We start from the raw sequence: 19,682 nt of genomic DNA, 5'->3' as shown, positions 1-19,682 counted from the left end.
AATAAAAAATAGCGAGATTTTATAATTGGTAAATGAAAAATAGTCACAGTTTCAAAAGTAATCGAAACTTAGCCACTTTTTCTGTTGAAATTACATATAAAGAAGAAGATATTGATCACAAATTTGATCGAGAAACATATTTGCCTATTGACGAAGAGAAGAAAAGTCCATGGTCTTCGATTGCTAAAGTGAAAAGAGGTTAGTTGTTTAAGTTTCAAAATACAAATAAGACTTAGGACTATCTGATCAATATGGGTCTGTGAGAAATGACAATTCTACCCTCATAGTTGTCCACCAATTTTGAGCAACAGATATATCCCAGAATATTCTAGAATCACTACAGTTGTAATCAATTATTTCTTTGTATATAATTTATTTTGTAATAGGACAAATACTGTTAGTGGAGTAGAATTTGTAGGAGGACACGTATAGGTATAGTACATAGGATAATTTATATATATCAGCTACATTGTGCAGAGAATTATTCATTCAATACAATACACCAATCCAAGAATTGACTTTTCAATATTATCCACTCTTACATGGTATCAGAGCAGGTGGATTAACCTGCTTATTCTGAAACCTTCTTCATTTTTTTTTCTTCTTCATAATTTTTTGTTCTTACTCTTGTTCAAGATGGGAGAAACTATTGAATCTTCAATCACTACTTCAGTTGCTGGGGCTGATTCATCCAAGATGGGAGTGATTGATTCATCTAATTCTTTCTTTATTCATCCGTCTGATTTTCCTGGTATGAACCTTGTCTCCCCAGCCTTTGATGACAGGAGCTATGCGGCTTGGTGTAGAGCTGTTGCCATAGCTCTTTCAGTCAAGAACAAGCTGGGCTTTATAGATGGAGCTCTTTCTGCTCCACATGAGAGTTCTGGTCTTCAAGGTGCTTAGGCCAAATGCAATGACATAGTGCTTTCTTGGTTGCTTAACTCTCTATCAAAAGAGATGGCAGAAAGTGTGCTCTACTCACACAATACAAAGGACCTGTGGAATGATTTAGAAGATAGATTTGGTCAGACAAATGGGGCTAAACTTTTACAGCTGCAAAAGGAACTAAGTGTTGTGGTTCAAGAAAATTCTAGTGTGTCAAGTTATTTCAATGGCTCGACAATCTAAGTTACCTTTTCCAAGTAACTCTATTACTTCTAAGTCTATTTTTGAATTGATACATATCGACACATGGGGTCCATACAACACTGCCACCTACGATGGATACAAGTATTTTTTTACTATTGTTGATGACCATAGTAGGGGAACTTAGACACATCTACTTAACACAAAATCAAATATTTTTCCAATTTTACAATCATTTTTAGCTATGGTAGAGAGTTAACTTCACAGTAAAATTAAAGTTATACGTTCAGATAATGCACTTGAGCTTGGAACAGGGAATGCACAAGCATAATATATTTTGAAACAAGGAATTCTACATCAAACAAATTATGTTGGAACTCCTCAACAAAATGGAATTGTGAAGTAAACATAAATACCTATTAGAGACTTCCAGGGCTTTACTATACCAATCACATCTGCCTATCCAATTTTGGGGAGATTGTGTATTGACTGCAACACATTTGATTAACAGGTTCCCTTCAAAGGTTCTTAAATTTAAAACACCTTATGAGGTTCTGTTCAAAGCTAAGCCTAATTATTCTAGACTTAAGTGTTTTGGATGTTTATGCTTTATTGCTACTATATCATCTCACATAACTAAGTTTGATTCTAGAACTTTGTCTTGTATTTTCTTGGGATATCTGCATGGTAAGAAAAGATATAAAGTCTTAAATTTGACCACAAAGAAGACCTTTGTTTCAAGGGATGTGGTTTTTCATGAGGATATATATCCTTTTGCTTCTATCAACAGTGAAAAGGCTCACAAGTCAATTTTTCCTACTTCAACTATTTTAGAAAGGAGTTTTGAGGTTCCAGATTTCTCTTCTATCTCTCTTATCAACACATCAGACAGTTATCAACAATCAACCAATCACATGGATTCAGAGTACTCATAATTTCCTACACCAATTGCAAGTCCACAACCTGGGAGTGGGGGTCACAGAAATTCACCTATTGGAGTCAGGAAATCTCTCAGAACTCATAAAACTCCATCTTACTTAAATGACTATGTTACAAATATAGTGCAATTAACAGATGTCAGCACATCATATTTTCTTAATGTAACGATCCAACTTGTCATTTTAAGAATTAATGCCCCGTTCAGTGACTTAAGGTCTTGAGCAGCTTCGCAATATGTATTATGACCCGCGGGTGTGGTCGAGTTTGATTTACTAAAGATTCGCAATTAAATTAAAAGAACAATTCTTATTTAGAAGTTTAAATGGAAAGAGTTGAATGGAGAGTTGACTTTTGAGTAAACGACTCCGGAATAGAATTTTGATGATATCAATAGCTCCGTATGGTAATTTTGAACTTAGGAGCGTGTCCGAAAATTATTTGGAGGTCCGTAGTGGAAGCAAGCTTGAAATGGCGAAAAAAATTAAATTTTGGGAAGTTTGTCCAGGGGGTTGACTTCTTGATATCAGAGTTGAAATATTATTCTGAAAATTTGAATAGTTTTGTTATGTCATTTATGACTTGTGTGCAAAATTAGAAGTCATTCCGGATTGATTTGATATGTTTCGGCACAAGATATAGAATTTGAAAGTTCAAAATTCATAGATTTTGATTTGAGATGCGATTCGTCGTTTTGATGTTGTTTGATATGATTTGAGGCCTCAAGTAGGTCCGTATTATGTTATGAAACTTGTTGGTATGTTCGTACGGAGTCCCGAGGGCCCCGGGTGTGTTTCGGATGCTTAACGGATTAAATTTGGAGGAGGAGCTAAAGCAGCTCGGCTGCTGGTGTGATCGCACCTGCGCGAAAAAGGGCCGCAGGTGCGAGCTTGCGGATGCGAGGAATGATTCGCAGAAGAAAAAATGCATGGGCTGTCCAGGCACCGCGGGTGCGAAGACCGCGGGTGCAAAAACAGTCATCGCGGGTGCGAAGACCGCATGTGCAAAGAAATCACCGCGGATGCGAAGACCGCAGGTGCGAAGAAATCACCGCGGATGCAAATACCGCAGGTGCGAAGAAATCACCGTGGATGCGAAGACCGCATGTGCGAAGAAATTACTGCGGATGCAAAAATCCTGGACAGAATGTTAAAAACAGAGGGGGTTCTGAGTTTTGCCATTTTTGGACCTTCAAGCACGGTTTTTGGGGCGATTTTGAGAGAGAATTCAAGGGAAACTTGAGGTAAGTCACTTGTGATCATTTCTACTACATAATATTAAATTATCATCGACTAATCTGACTAGATTACATATTTTTGAGGTGTAAATCGTGGGTTTGAACTTAGGGATTTGAAAATAAGATTTGAAGATTTGGAGGTCGAGTTGAGGTCGGATTTTGGTAAAAATGGTATGGTTAGACTCATGGTTGAATGAGCTTTCGGATTTTATAACTTTTGTCGGATTCCGAGGTGTGGGCCACACGGTCGAGTTTTGAGCTAATTTCGGATTTTTTGTTGGAAAATTAGTATTTTCTTATGAAATTAATTCCAATAAATTTTATTGACTGGATCGAATTATTTGTGGCTAGATTCGAGGTGTTTGGAGGTCAAATTCAAGAAACAAGATGATTATGGAATACTGGCATAACTTCAAAAAGGTAAATGTCTTGCTTAACTTCGAGTGGGGGAAATTTTCCTTAGGCATTGAGTCTTATGTGCAACTTGGGTAATTGAAAATCATGTACGCGAGGTGACGAGTACGTACTTGGTTTATATGTGCAAATTTTATTGGGTTCAAGTCTTGAGCATATTGTGTAGTAAATTGGATAATTGTTGGCATATATTTATTCATTTACTTGTCGTGCCTAAACCCTTGTTGTTGACTCTGTTGTTATATGACAATGTGATGTGATTGTGATTTGATTATTTATGAAATTTCGTGAATCTGCTGGTTGATAATTATTGGAATTTAATTTAATTTTGAATTTTCCTCTCTACAAATAATTAATTAAATGAGCTTAAGAAGAGGTGTTTATATAATTATTGAAAATTAAATTTAATGAAGACTTTGCTTTATGTCGAGTAATTTCTATCTCTATTGATTATTTTTGGGTGTTGTGCACCTTATGGCCGAGCCATGGGCTCCTTATTGTGGGAAATAATGTATTGTTGATTTCTGTGGCAAGTTGTAATATTTGAGCACTTGATGTGCAATTTGTGATATGTTGTAAGATTTGAGCACCTGATGTGCAATTTGTAATATATTGTAAGATTTGAGCACTTGATGTGCAATCTGTGATATGTTGTAAGATTGAGCACTTGATGTGTAATCTGTGATATGTTGTAAGATTTGAGCACTTGATGTGCAATTTGTGAAATGGTGTAATATTTGGCACTTGAGGTACAAGTTATATTATGCTGTGATATTTGGGCACTTGAGGTGCGATTTGTGAAATATTGTGATATTGACACGCATGCAGTGAGTTAAGGGTTGCTTGAAATGCGTGGCTAGTAAGGAAACTATTAGAAGTCATGCGATGATATAAGATCAGGGTGTTGAAACGCATGCGGTGAGATAAGGGTGGCTTGAAACGCGTGGCTAGTAGGGGAACTACTAGAAGCCATGCCGTGTGATAAGGGTGGCTAAAAATGCGGGATGCTATTTCGGAAAAAAATAATTTCTTTAAAATTAAATGTGAAGGCTCCCGCGGTGATATAAGAAAATGAGATATTGTGAATTTATTTATGATTTGGGACTACGAGGCGGTACCTCGGGAGTGCCCTTTTGTTGATATTTCTCTATGGCTGCACTTGCCTTTGGTTATTTTATTTTTTCAAAATTTATAAATTTTTGTGTTTTTCGTGATGTATTATTTCACCTAATATTAAGTGTTTTGTATTTCTTGAGGTATTGTGTTGACCTCGAATTTTTCGTACGAGACTTTGTATTTTTGGGTTATACTTGCTTTGATGATTGAGTTGTTTTTAAATTAAAAAAATTCTAATATGTTTTAAATTTAATAAATTTTTTATCCAAATCAGTAGTTTATCTGATATTTCATTTTATTTGAAATGTTATTTTTCTCCACCCAAATGATTCTAAAATAAATTCATTCATTTATTGATTTCTTATTTGATTTAAAAATTTTCTAACCTTACATTATTGTAAAATATATTGATCATGTGGATCTTATATACATTGAGGTTATTGGAACGTGAGTTGTCCGTGGAGTTGAGATATGAAATGAGGGCACGAGGTGCCGGAAAAATATGATGATTTAATTATGGGCACGAATTGCCGTGGAGATATGAAAAATGGGCTGAGACCCGTGTTTATGAAAAATATGAAAATGGGCTGAGACCCGTATTTTTATGATTTTGAAATGAGGTATCACATGGTGACTTTTTAATCAAAAGAATTATATTCAAAATATTTATTTGAAAGGATTTTTATTCGTAAGAATTATATGTGAAAGATAATTAATTGATGAACTTGATTTAACTGGGTGTAATTGTATTTATTAATTATTGAGCGATATTAAATGGTAATCTTATTGTCTTACTGTGCATATCATTGGTTGTTTTATGTTGCCTTGTTGTGATATCACTGGTTGAGTTGTTGTTATCATTGCTAGTTATTTTCCAATACTATTAAATACTACTATATTGCACAGGATATTAGACTAGTGAGTGTCTTGACTGTACCTCGTCTCTACTCCATTGAGGTTAGTCTTGATACTTATTGGGCACCGCTGTGGTATGCTCACTCTACACTTATGCACATTTTGTGCAGAGCCAGGTATTGAAGATAACAGACTTGAGCAGAGTTAAAGCGAGATCGTAAGGATTCAAGGTAGAGTTGCTTGGTCGTCACAGTCCCTTGGAGTCCTTTCATTCCATTGTACTGTTAACTTGTAATCAAACAGTATTGTATATTCGGTCCTCGTGATCATTCTATGTATTCGGTTAGAGTTCATGACTCAGTACTACCAGTCTTGGGAGGTTGTATATTGTAATTATTTTCGCTGTTAGTTTTGATTATTTATTTAATTCAAAAAACAAATGGCTTCAAAAATGCAATGGAAATCGGCTTACCTAGTCTTAGAGACTAGGTGCCGTCACGACTCCTGTGGTGGAATTTTGGGTCGTAACACTTTCTCCTGTAACACATGTTTCCTACTCATTTTCTACACTTTCAAACTCAAACCAATCTTTCTTAAAAGCTCTTTCAAGTGTTGAAGAACCACTAACCTTCACTCAAGCAGCTTATTACCCAAGATGGCAAGAGGCAATACAGAAGGAAATTGAAGCTCTTATCCAGAATGAGACTTGGGAAGTTGTTGAACTCCCTCAAGGAAAAAGGGACCTGCCATGAAAATAGATATATATATAAGGTTAAGCAACATCAAGATGGGAGTATTGAACTCTTAAAAGCACGATTGGTAATTAGAGGTGATGTGCAACGTCAGGGAATAGATTTCAATGAGACTTTCTCTCCGGTGGACAAAATAACAACTATTCGATGTCTATTAGCGACTACCTCTGTTTTAAAAGACGTTTCTGGGGCGAGTCCCGGGGCGAGGCGTACCAAAAATGCCCCGGGGCGATGGTGTGGGGCGAAAGTCTCAAGAGGCATACGCCCTGCAATTTGGGGCGTACGTTCGGGCGTTCGGGGCATACACCCGGGCGTTCGGGGTGCGTTATTTTAGTAAGGAGTAAGCCCCAGAGACTTTTTCAAATTAAAACAAAATTTGTTGAATTGGTCTTTCATATAATACCCAAATTCTCAAAAGTCAGTTTGGTAATTACTCAAAAGGTTTAAAAAGGAATTCAAAAGTAAAGATCTTTTTTATTGATTTAAGCCCTAATTCATGATTTTTCTAATTTTTTATCTTGTCCGCTAGTTTTTTAATATCTTCCAAAAGCAACGAATATTTAATTTTTTTTACAAATACAAAAAGAACTACATTTTTCTTTATAGCAACAAATTCAAAGTTCAAATTGCAGGTTAATCATCCTTTTTGTTCCTCCATATAGAAAACTTTATTCTTTTAAACTCAAATTACTTGTACTTGTAAGTAACGTATAATAGATTGTTTTGATTAGTTTTTTGTGGGGATAGAGCACACATATATATAGTTTTCTTCAATTTTTATGTAATTTTACCTGTTTATAAATATTAACTGTCATTATATTATTTTATAAAATATTAAAAATTAAAATACCTATCGGGCTTACGCCCCGCGTCTCGAGGCTTACGCCCCGCTGAGGCATATGTAAAACGCCCCGCCTTACGCCCACGCCTTTTAAAACACTGGCCACTACTATGAAAAAAGGATGGGGATTATACCAACTAGACGTCAATAATGCATTCTTATATGGTGACCTAAATGAAGAAGTCTATATGAAGTTTCCAGCTGGTATAGATCCACCAACACCGAGACATGTATGCAAATTTAAAAAATTACTTTATAGACTTCGGCAAGCATCAAGACAATGGCACTTTAAACTCACGGGAGCTCTGAGTTTTAAAGGTTACTTGCACTCACTAAATGACTACTCCTTATTTTTTAAAAGGAAAGACACTTCAATTTCTATTATAGCAGTGTATATTGATGACATAGTGTTAACTGGGAATGATACAAAGGAACTGAATGCTTTAAAAATCTTCCTTGATCAAGTGTTCAAAATTAAGGATCTCAGAAGCTTACATTACTTCTTAGGAATGGAAGTTCTTCGAGAGCCGACTGATTTGAAAGTGAGAAAATTCACTTTGGACTTGCTGAAGGAATTTGGTTGTATAGACAAACAACCAGTCTATTCACCTTTAGACCCGACACAAAAGCTTCAAGCTAATACTAGAGCAGTCATCTCCAATCCCACTTTGTATCGCCATCTGATTGGCAAACTCAACTACCTCACCCACACAAGATCGGATCTTTCCTTCACCATTATGTAGGATCCAAGACAATCACATCTCGAAGTTGTACTGAGAGTTCTTCGCTACCTGCTCAAATACCCAGGACTGGGGCTTTTCATAACTGCTTCACCATCTTTCAAGCTTCAAGATTTTTGCGACTCACATTGGGGAACATGTTCAGATTCACGAAAATCAGTAAGCGACTTCTATGTCTCCCTGGGATCTTCCCCAATTTCTTGGAAATCCAAGAAACATGCTTCAATTTCTCCTATCTCTACCGAAGTAGAATACATGTCGATGTGAAGGGTTGTAGTAGAGATAACTTGGTTGATTCCACTCTTTGACGATATTTCAGCACCAATCACCCTTCCGGTTCCGCTTCACTCTGATAGCCAAGCCGCAATTCACAAAGCGAAAAAATCCTGTCTTTCACGAAAGGATGAAATATGTTGAAATCGATTGTCATTTCGTGAGACAGCAGTTCCTCGCTGGTTTTATTTCACTCTCCTTTGAAAGATCAGATTCTCAATTAGCGGATTTGTTTACAAAATCACTCACCGGGCCGAAACATCACACCTTACTGTGCAAGTTGGGTGTTTTCTCAACCGCTCCAACTTGAGGGGGATGATGAAATTACATATGAAGAAGAAGATATTGATTACATGTGTAAAGATAAAATCTGAACAAAAATACCCTAAAAAATCCGAAAAAATTCCAGCATAATATGCTGGAATTTGAATTTTTACATATGAGATTCCAGCATAATATGGTGGAATTTCACAACGTGTTGGAGTTCCAACATAATATGCTGGATGTTTATACGTAGGAGCTTCATAATCCCGCATATTATGCTGGAACTTTTCGTGTGCCGGAGTTCCAACATAATATGCTGGAAGTTTATACACATGAGCTCCATAATCCAGCATATTATGCTGAAAGTTTTCGTGTTTCAACAAAATAGTGGTTATTTTTTAATAACTTTACAAACGCGAGCTATTTTTCAATAACATGTCCGAAACCGGCTAGCATGTGCTATTTTCACATATTAAATTCACATTAAAACGCTTGGCACGAGGCCAATGGCTAACCTCGCTGTCATTTAAAAAATATTTTCTCTTAGTTAGGTTAAAAATTTTGTGCTTTACACCATAATAAGTTTTCAAACAATGTTAATCATAACTAAGTCGGATAGGTGTGTGCATTTGCCTGTTTAATTGGTTGCTCTTTTTTATGTCCATGATGGTCTTAAATAGTGAATCAACGTACATGTGATTTGTTATTTTAATCATACGTAATCATCTGCTCTCGAGTCTTGGGAGATCTATCTTTGTACCTTCTAGGTTTCACTTTTTTAAGTTTTATGTGGAGGTAACTAATTCTTTAGTTCCTTTTATGTTAGCAACAGCAAAAAAAAAAAAATGGTCCAAAATATTTGTCATTTTAGAAAACTAAAATAACATAAATACTTTTTCCAATTTCACCTTTACTACTCCAAGGTGGCATAAAATCACTCATTACCCATTCAAGATGGTGCAACGACAAAGCTAATATCGCACGATAATTCTAATCTCATACCGCAATACAGACTAACTCTAACATTTTCCTTCTCAATTATAAGTGGTGGACTTCTAATTTGCAAAGATTAAAATGAAAATAAAAAATTTTAAAGAGGGAATTAATATCATCTACTCAAAATAACTTCTAGTAAAGTGCAAATATGGGAAAAATATGAAAGAGGGAATCAAATATACTCAAATTATGTATTTAGGCCAAAAACTAATATAAAGTTTATTGTTGAAGAACCATTTTCAAGTTCATCTGGAAAATTTATAAATAACTAGTTTCACCGATCGACAACTTAAAAGGATTATAAGCAAAATTATTATTAATATTACGTTTCCCCCAAAATGAAACACACTAAATTGTTTACGAGAGAAAAAAATGTTTAGCATTCTCTTTCATAATCGATCCTTGTACTATCAAAGAGATGTGATTCCCACTCACAATCCTTTGTGAGCCTGTAAAGCCATACATTTTATTAAGTTAAAGTTATATGTATTGTCGGTATAATATTATTTAAAAGGTATTTGCAAGTCACAGTTTAATGTGTTATCCGTCAATAACATATTCATAGAATAAATGAGTAATTAAACTATGTACAATATATTACACTATCCACGTATACAACTTAATTCATATTTTATTAGGGTTGGCATAGTATATAAGGAAAGGATGGAGTCAAGGGCGGCTCCATAAAATTAGTGGCCTAAATCAAAATTTTAACAAGAGACTTTATACTTTTATTATTAGTATATGCAAAAAAGTTAGTGTGCCATTTTTTCATACTTGTTGTTTATAGTATAACATTTTTAAATGAGAAAAAGCCTTTGACTTCACATAATTATAATATTACTATTTATATTAGAAAGGAATAATTTAAATAAATAAGATATTAGACATGTATTTGCAATATGTTATGTTTGATATTATTGTAAAAAATATGTCACACCTCCTTTTTCCCGAAGGGGGGAATTAGGAGAGTTTTTCCAATTTAAATGACATTAATCGAAATGGGATTATTTATTTATTTCAGAGTCGCCACTTGGAATAATTTATGGTGTCCCAAGTCACCGGTTTATTTTAAATCCCAAATCGAGGAAATATTTACTCTGTTTTAAAGTCTGCGAAACCAGAAGATCGGGTAAGGAATTCTGTTAACCCGTGAGAAGGTGTGAGGCACTCCCGAGTTTCATGGTTTTAGCACGGTCACTCAACTATTAATAATTGGCCTAATTATCTGATTTATTACATGTTTAAAATCTATTGTGCATTTTTAACCTTTTAAACCGCTTTTAATTATTTATGGAATCTGTTTGAACAAGTTGCGATGTTGCACACTCGTTGTTTTTGAACACATTGCGAATCGTGTCACATGAAATGCACCCGCGCTTTACAACATGTTTGTTTTTATTATTATTTGAAGTTATGGTCGGGTCACATGAAATGCACACCCGAATTGAAATTTACGTATCGTGACCATGCCACGGGAACCGTATCCATAGTCATGATGATTTATTATTAATTGCGACTAAAGCAACTAGCGATGGTTTATAAGTTGTTTAATTACCTAAGCTTGAGATTATTGTGAGGTCATGAATTATGGATATGACATTGTTGGAAAAGTGTAATTTTAAGTTAAACATACATTCTAACAACACAATTAGACAAAAAAGAACGTAAGCAAAATAATAGGAAATGCTCTCAAGCCCAATTTCTTTTCTAACTTCAAATAAACTTCCTCGACCAAACCCCTTTTCAATTTTATCAACTTGAGCCTAACTCACTGTGTGCTTCTAATTTCAGGCAAGATTGCCACAACAAACCATTTATATTTAAAACCAACATAAATCCAAATTCTTTCCCTAATTAACCAACACAATAGCTCAAGTTAAACAATAAAAAAAAATTATCAAGCAAGTTCAAGATAATAGTGACTTAACTACCAACTAGACATGAAGGCTAAACTAAAAACAACAGCATACTATATCCCTGCGGCGCACCAAATGCCTAAATCAATTTCAACTCACGTCGTTTCCTTCGCCATTTCATTTACCGGATAAGTCACGAAGCTTTCAGTGATAAAAGTCAAAGTTGCATTGAAATATCAATTCATCCTATTCATTGTCACGAATTAAGATATTTAACCAAATAATGAAACTAAGACAGCAAATGCAAATAAACCAACATAACAGAATACCAAAATCAATCAAAATCCTTCACCAAACCAGAATAATGAGATGAAATAAGATGAAGGTTTGAAAAGTGCACCTTTACTGTTGCACTCTTTGAAAGACTGTATTAATGAAAAAAAATACCGAACAAATCCTTAAACGAGCAGATGAACCTGCGACTGGAGACCTCGATCGGCGGCCTCGAAGCTCGCAATCCTTCAAAAATCAGACCACAAAAATAAAACCTCTATTTCGTATGGAAAAGAAAAGAGAGATGATTTATTTCTTTTTGAACTAGAGCCTCATGGAGAAATTGGATTGAGAAGGGGAAAACGTGGTTAATGATTGGTAAGGATGAAAGGCTGCGGTTTGGATATGAATTTAGTTGCAAAATCAGAGAAGGGGATGGAAAACTTCCTTCTGCTGCGCCGCTATCGATTTTCTCACGTCCCCTCCATTTTTCTATTTGATCCCCTCCTAGACTTCTTTCGTTCCCTTTCTTTTGGTTTCTGCCTCCCCCGTTTTTTTCTTTTTTTTATGGTTAGCTTTAGGTCTGTATATATAATGTGTGTGGGCAAAGTCTTGGAGAGAAAAAATTCAGATCATCAAAAATGTGTGAATGGATAAAATATCCAAAATAAGGTGCCGGTGATTATTCTGTTAGAAAAATCACGTGAGGGGGAGAGAATATGCCTTATGAGTTAGTTATTTTGGGATAGGGAGGAATCTTGACTAAAAGACAAAAACTCAACAAGAAGACAAAAGAGTTGGCACAATTTGATTGGTTCTTTATTCTTTTTTTTATTTTCTTGTAAATGATAATAAACAAAAATTAAAATATTATTCCTACTAAATTGAGATAGCAAAATCAAATATTAACTAACTACTTCCAGTCTAGGAACTATTAAAAAGCAATTTCAAAATTACTAACATACTAAAAATAAGAGGAAAACATATTTTTGTGTGTTTTCTTTTCTTTTGCCAATTAGAACAAAATTGTATACTCTATCATTATGAAGCGTTTTTGTTGATTTTCAATTTATCTAAAATAAACCTATAAAAAGGTGAAATAAAATTAAAATATTAAGATTAAACTTAAAAACTATTTAAATACTAAAAAGTGAGTGAAAATTCAAATATGGTCAAAAATTAGGTGCTCACATTTGCCCCTCTTTGCTCGGAAACTTGAACAATTTTCAAGCAAAGACAAAGTGAGCCGTGTGACTAATATTTTGACCATATCGTTATTCAAAAGAGGAAGAAAATAAAAGAAAAAGGTGCAACCGAGTCCTGGTTTTGGACAACCTACATATCCCGGGTTATAATGGAATTAGGTCGCGTGTAGTTCAAAGAGAATGATGGAGTGTGTGGAGAGGATGAGAGAGTCGAGTGAGGTACCGTTCCGTCGAGGTTCCAGCCCGTGATCCCTGCCATTACATCATGAATTGAAAGCAAAAATTACAAAAAAAAATACAAGATCCTATCTACTTCTTGTCTTGAATCTTCCTTGAATCTCCACTTGATCCTTCAATATGAAACTGAAAATTCACCCCATTCTTCAGGTGGGCATCCTGCTGACTTGAATTTGAAGAAAACTGGAAGTTGACCCTATTCTTCAGGCGGGCACCCTGCTGCTTGCACTTGAAATAAACTTGAACTTGCGGTAGGCTTGAGCTTGCAAACCTTATTCTTCAGGTGGCTCGCGCTACTTCTGATTTGAATTGAAAAATTGGACATTGCCACTATTCTTCAGGCAGGATCCTTGTTCTCTCTGACTTGAACTTGAAAACTAAAAGTTGACCCTGTTCTTTCGGCGGGCTCCTGATGCCTCTCAAACTTGAACTTGAAATAAATTCCCTCATTCTCCAGGTAGGCGCCAAATGCTGACATAAAACCTGAAATGAATTCCCTCGTTTTTCAGGTGGGCGTCTGATGCTGACTTAAAACCTGAAATGAATTCCCTCATTTTCCAGGTGGGTGCCTGATGTTGACTTAACACGGAAATGAATTCCCTCGTTCTCCAGGTGGGCGCCTGCCACTGACTTAATACTTGCAATAAATTTTCTCATTCTCCAGGTGGGCGCCAGATGACTTAAAACGTGAAATGAATTCCCTCGTTCCCGGCGCCTGATGACTTAAAACTTGAAACGAATTCCCTCATTCTCCAGGTGGGTGCCTGATGACTTAAAACTTTAAATAAATTCCCTCATTCTCCAGGTGGGCGCCTAATGACTTAAAGCCTGAAATGAATTCCCTTATTCTCCAGGTGGGCGCCTGCTACTGACTTGAACTTGAAATGAATTCTCTCATTCTCCAGGTGGGCGCCTGCGACTGACTAAAAATAAATTCCCTCATTCTCTAGGTGGGCGCCTGCAAGTGACTTTAACTTGAAATGAATTCCCTCATTTTCCAGGTGGGCGCCTGCTACTGGCTTGAACTTGAAATGAATTCCCTCGTTCTCCAGGTGGGCGCCTGCAACTGACTAAAAATAAATTCCCTCATTCTCTAGGTGGGCGCCTGCGACTGACTTTAACTTGAAATGAATTCCCTCGTTTTCCAGGTGGGTGCCTAATGACTTAAAACTTGAAATAAATTTCCTCATTCTCCAGGTGGGCGCCTGATGACTTAAAACTTGAAATAAATTCCCTCATTCTCTAGGTGGGCGCCTGATGACTTAAAACTTGAAATAAATTCCCTCGTTCTCCAGGTGGGCGCCTGATGACTTAAAACTTAAAATAAAATCCCTCATTCTCCAGGTGGGCGCTTGGTGATTGACTTTAACTTGAAATGAATTCCCTCGTTCTCCAGGTGGGCGCCTCATGACTTAACACTTGAAATAAATTCCCTCATTCTCCAGGTGGGCGCCTGCCACTGACTTAATACTTGCAATAAATTCCCTCATTCTCCAGGTGGGCGCCTGATGACTTAAAACTTGAAACGAATTCCCTCGTTCTTCAGGTGGGCGCCTGCTGCTGACTAAAAATAAATTCCCTCATTCTCCAGGTGAGCGCCTGCGACTGACTTTAACTTGAAATGAATTCCCTCGTTCTTCAGGTGGGCGCCTGATGACTTAAAACTTGAAATTAATTCCCTCATTCTCCAGGTGGGCTCCTGATGACTGACTTTAACTTGAAATGAATTCCCTCGTTCTCTAGGTGGGTGCCTGATGACTTAACACTTGAAATAAATTTTCTCGTTCTCCAGGTGGGTGCCTGCCACTGACTTAATACTTGCAATAAATTCCCTCATTCTCCAGGTGGGCGCCTGATGACTTAAAACTTGAAATGAATTCTCTCGTTCTCCAGGTGGGCGCCTGTTGCTGACTAAAAATAAATTCCCTCATTCTCCAGGTGGGCGCCTGCGACTGACTTTAACTTGAAATGAATTCCCTCGTTCTTCAGGTGGGCGCTTGATGACTTAAAACTTGAAATAAATTCCCTCATTCTCCAGGTGGGCGCCTGATGACTTAAAACTTGAAATAAATTCCCTCGTTCTCCAGGTGGGGCGCCTGATGACTTAAAACTTAAAATAAAACCCTGCATTCTCCAGGTGGGTGCATGTGCTGACTTAAAACTGAAATTGAATTCCCTCGTTCTCCAGGTTGGTGCCTGCAATCATGACAACACAGACAAAACAAAGAAAATTTTTTGCCCCAGTTTATGCCAGGAACATTCTTGAGTGTTTGTTGAATCCCATTATCCAGGAGGGTCTTGAATATTTTAAACTAGATCCTATTATCCAGGAGGGTCCTGCAAACCTGAAATTAAATCTCATTATTCAAGAGGGTCCTGAACAGTTAAAATTAACTCCCATTATCTAGGAGGGTCCTGAAAACTTAAAACTGAACTTATCTAGAACATGCTTTCCTCATGGAGGATTCCTGGCAAAGCAAACAAGATTTCTTGCCCCTGCTTAAAACAAAGAAAATTTTGTCAGTTTGAAAATGTGGCGGTTAGTTTGTGGCATCCTCGCTGAAAGTGCCTGCTTCTGCCACTACCCTTCTTCATTTTGATTAGCTGCTTCGGGCTATAAAGAATTGTTTGACCTTTTGATCGGACCTCGACCACAAAATCTCTGAATGACTTGAATCCCTTACACTCAACTCGTCGTATGGCACTTTCATTCTGACAATTGTTGAACCTTTGCATTTCCTACAAATTCACGAATCACTTGACCACCTGAACTTCAGTTACCACCGCATTGCTCGTTCTAAATCATGTCACTTGTGATGTGCCTGGCCGAATTTCGCTTGGTGCAAATAAAAAGCTAGTAATGAGCTTTGAAGTCCTTTCTTGCTTGCTTAACAAAGACTAATTTGACATAGACGTAGAAAAATAGACCCAAAAGAAACGAAGCGGAGTGACTTCGAGAATTAGGAACAAAAATGAAAAAACAGAGATGACTATTTAAAGAAAAATGGAAAAGAGACTTATCTGAATGAAGCAACTGGCTCCAATGATCATGACATGCATTTCGGGTTGATTAGCCTAATCCATCTAACTAATCACATTTCAGTTCATGCCATGTCTTCATACTTCAAAACCGGAGTTTCCATAGTTCAATTTCTCTATAAAGTCATGAACCTCATTCGGCTTGTAATGCCCCGAGGGGTTTTCACCAGCAAGCCTCTCTCAACTCACTGTCTCCTTACAGTGCCCGTAAGGGTTTGTACCAATAAGACTCTCTCATTTGAATTTTCTCTCGACTCACCATCGCCTTATGGTGCCCGTGAGGGTTTTCACCAATAAGACTCTCTCATTTGAATTTTCTCTCGACTCACCATCGCCCTATGGTGCCCGTGAGAGTTTTCACCAATAAGACTCTCTCATTTATTCACTTTTCCTTGTGCCCATGAAAAAAGGTGCTACCCATGATGTAAATCATACCTCCATCTCACTTGACTCGGCATCCTCAAAGTTGATCAGAATGTCTTTTTTTTGGACTGTAGTATAGGTTTTGGACAGGGTTAGAAAGAAAGGGTGGCATGCAGGATCAAAATAATTTAAGATGAAGGGGTTCAAAATTACAACTTTTGGAATCAAATCTTTTTACAAAACTAAAACTTCTTCCCCAGTTTCTTCGAATCTGGGTAATTTTGGATTTTTATTTTGATAGGACCGAACCTGTAAGGCTGCCTACGTATCCTTAAAAGGAATCAGGTCGAACGTAGTTCAAACTAGTAAAAGTTGTTTTGTTTTTTGTTACTTTGCTTTTCTTTTTCTTTTTCTCCTTTTTTTTCTCTTTTATTTCTTTTGCTTTTCTCTTTTTTTTCTTTTTTTTTTCTTTTCTATTTCCAGATATACTTTTGATTCCAAAAGAGGGGTATGAAAGAAATTAAATAAGGCTCAAAAAAGGGTAACAAATGATAAAAGTTTTTGGGATAGCAGAATAAAATGCCTTCGTCATTCCAACTTTGAACATGCCTAGTACTAAATACGATTGAAGATAAGCAAAGAAATCATACGTAATATCTCTTGACTGCATCAGAATTGATAGCCATATCCACACATTTACCTTCTATGTCTGTTAAATACAAAGCACCATTGGGCAACACCTTTGTCACAATGAACGGCCCCTGCCAGTTTGGGGCGAACTTGCCTTTAGCTTCAGCCTGATGTGGAAGGATGTGTTTCAATACTAGCTGGCCCACTTCAAATTTTCGGGGACGCACCTTCTTGTTGTATGCTTTTGCCATTCTTTTCTGATACAATTGACCGTGACATACTGCTGCCAATCTTTTTTCATCAATCAAACTCAATTGCTCTAGCCGGGTTTTGACCCACTCATCATCATCAATTTCAGCTTCAGCAACGATCCGCAAGGATGGAATCTCAACTTTCGCAGGTATAACTGCCTTGGTTCCATATACCAGCAAATAGGGAGTTGCACTTATTGAAGTGCGAACAGTAGTGCGATAACCCAATAAAGCAAAAGGTAACTTTTCATGCCATTGCCTGGAACCTTGCACCATCTTACGAAGTATCTTCTTTATGTTCTTGTTAGCAGCCTCAACAGCTCCGTTTGCTTTAGGACGATACGAAGTGGAGTTTCGATGCATAATCTTGAACTGTTGGCATACCTCTTTCATCAAATGACTATTGAGGTTAGCAACATTGTCTATGATGATTACCTTGGGAATTCCAAACTGACAAATGATATTTGAATGAACAAAATCTACCACCGCCTTCTTGGTCACGGATTTGAAAGTTACAGCTTTGACCCACTTGGTAAAGTAATCAATGGCCACCAGAATAAGCCTATGCTCGTTTGACGCTACCGGCTCAATTGGTCCAATGACATCCATGCCCCAAGCAACAAAGGGCCAAGGTGCAGACATTGTGTGTAACTCACATGGCGGGGAATGAATCAAATCACCATGCACCTGGCATTGATGACATTTGCGAACAAAGCCGATGCAATCTCGTTCCATGGTGAGCCAATAATAACCTGCTTGAAGAATATTCTTTGCCAAGACATACCCACTCATATGCGGTCCGCAAACTCCGGAATGCACTTCGAACATGATAGTCAAAACTTGTTTAGAATCTATGCACCTTAGTAATCCTAGATCTGGAGTTCTCTTGTACAATATTCCCCCACTTAAGAAAAATCCACTAGCCAGACGTCGAATGGTTCTCTTTTGATCACCCGTGGCATGTACCGGATATACCCCTGATTTGATGTATTCCTTGACATCATGGAACCAAGGCTCACCATCAGGTTCCTCCTCAACCACATTGTAATAGGCATGCTGATCACGAATTTGGATATGCAGAGGGTCGACATAAGTCTTATCCGGTTGGTGTAACATTGACGCCAGAGTAGCCAAGGCGTCGGCAATCTAATTATGAATCCTGGGAATATGCCTGAATTCTACCGACCTGAATCATTGACAAAGATCATGCAGACATTGTCGATACGGTATGAGCTTCAAATCCCGAGTCTCCCATTCTCCCTGAATCTGGTGAACGAACAAATCTGAATCTCCCAAAACCAATATTTCTTGAACTCCCATGTCTATAGCTAGCCTCAAACCCAGAATGCATGCCTCATATTCAGCCATGTTGTTAGTGCAATAAAATCGAAGCTGAGCTGTTACGGGGTAGTGATGCCTTGTTTCAAAAATGAGTACAACCCCTATTCCGACACCTTTCATGTTAGCAGCTCCATCAAAGAAGAGTTTCCAACCTGGCTTTTCGTCATGATCAACCTCATCAACATACATCACTTCTTTATCAGGAAAATAAGTCTTCAGTGGCTCATATTCTTCATCCACTGGATTCTCAGCCAAGTGATCGGCCAGAGCTTGGGCTTTCATCGCGGTCCGAGTCACATAGATGATGTCAAACTCTGTGAGTAAAATCTTCCACTTTGCCAATCTTCCTGTGGGCATAGGCTTCTGAAAGATATACTTTAGAGGATCCATGCGAGAAATGAGGTAAGTAGTGTAGGATGACAGATAATGCTTCAACTTTTGTGCCACCCATGTCAGGGCACAACATGTCCTTTCAAGAAGAGTATACTTAACCTCATAAGGAGTGAACTTCTTGCTGAGATAATAAATGACTTGCTCTTTCTTGCCCGTGATGTCGTGTTGACCCAATACACAATCGAAAGAATTATCCAATACCGTCAAATAGAGAATTAAAGGTCTCCCAAGTTCTGGCGGGACCAGAACATGTGGGTTTGACAGGTAACTCTTGATCTTATCAAATGCTTCCTGACACTCATCAGTCCACTTAACCGCAACATTCTTCTTCAGCAACTTAAAGATGGGCTCACAAGTTGTCGTGAGTTGAGCAATAAACCTGCTGATGTAGTTTAACCTTCCGAGAAGGCTCATCACCTCAGTTTTTTTCTTTGGCAGTGGTAATTCTTGGATGGCTTTGATCTTTGATGGGTCCAACTCAATACCGCGTCGACTGACTATGAATCCCAACAGTTTCCCGGACGGGACACCAAATGCACATTTTGCCGGATTGAGCTTGAGGTTGTACCTGCAGAGCCTTT

At 37.4% G+C, this 19,682-nt stretch overlaps 1 long non-coding RNA gene across 3 annotated transcripts; it reads right to left on the bottom strand.

Annotated features, from left to right (window-relative positions):
* Nucleotides 1–343: 343 nt before the first annotated feature.
* LOC117275358 (uncharacterized) lies at nucleotides 344–12,525 on the bottom strand. 3 transcript variants are annotated; one of them, XR_011415331.1, is made up of 3 exons: nucleotides 7,733–12,502; nucleotides 6,273–6,387; nucleotides 344–996 (listed from the first exon to the last, which is right to left on the bottom strand). It is a non-coding gene; the product is annotated as an uncharacterized lncRNA (long non-coding RNA). The 3 variants fall into 3 exon arrangements; XR_011415332.1 differs by lacking the exon at nucleotides 6,273–6,387 and having other exon boundaries at nucleotides 434–996; nucleotides 7,733–12,525; XR_004505524.2 differs by lacking the exon at nucleotides 6,273–6,387 and having other exon boundaries at nucleotides 434–996; nucleotides 11,770–12,525.
* Between the last annotated feature and the right edge of the window lie 7,157 nt (nucleotides 12,526–19,682).

Source organism: Nicotiana tomentosiformis, chromosome 4 (assembly GCF_000390325.3).
Source record: "Nicotiana tomentosiformis chromosome 4, ASM39032v3, whole genome shotgun sequence".
Classification (NCBI taxonomy): domain Eukaryota; kingdom Viridiplantae; phylum Streptophyta; class Magnoliopsida; order Solanales; family Solanaceae; genus Nicotiana; species Nicotiana tomentosiformis.
The sequence above is the reverse complement of the archived record's forward strand: the minus strand, read 5'-3'. Positions and strand labels throughout refer to the sequence as shown.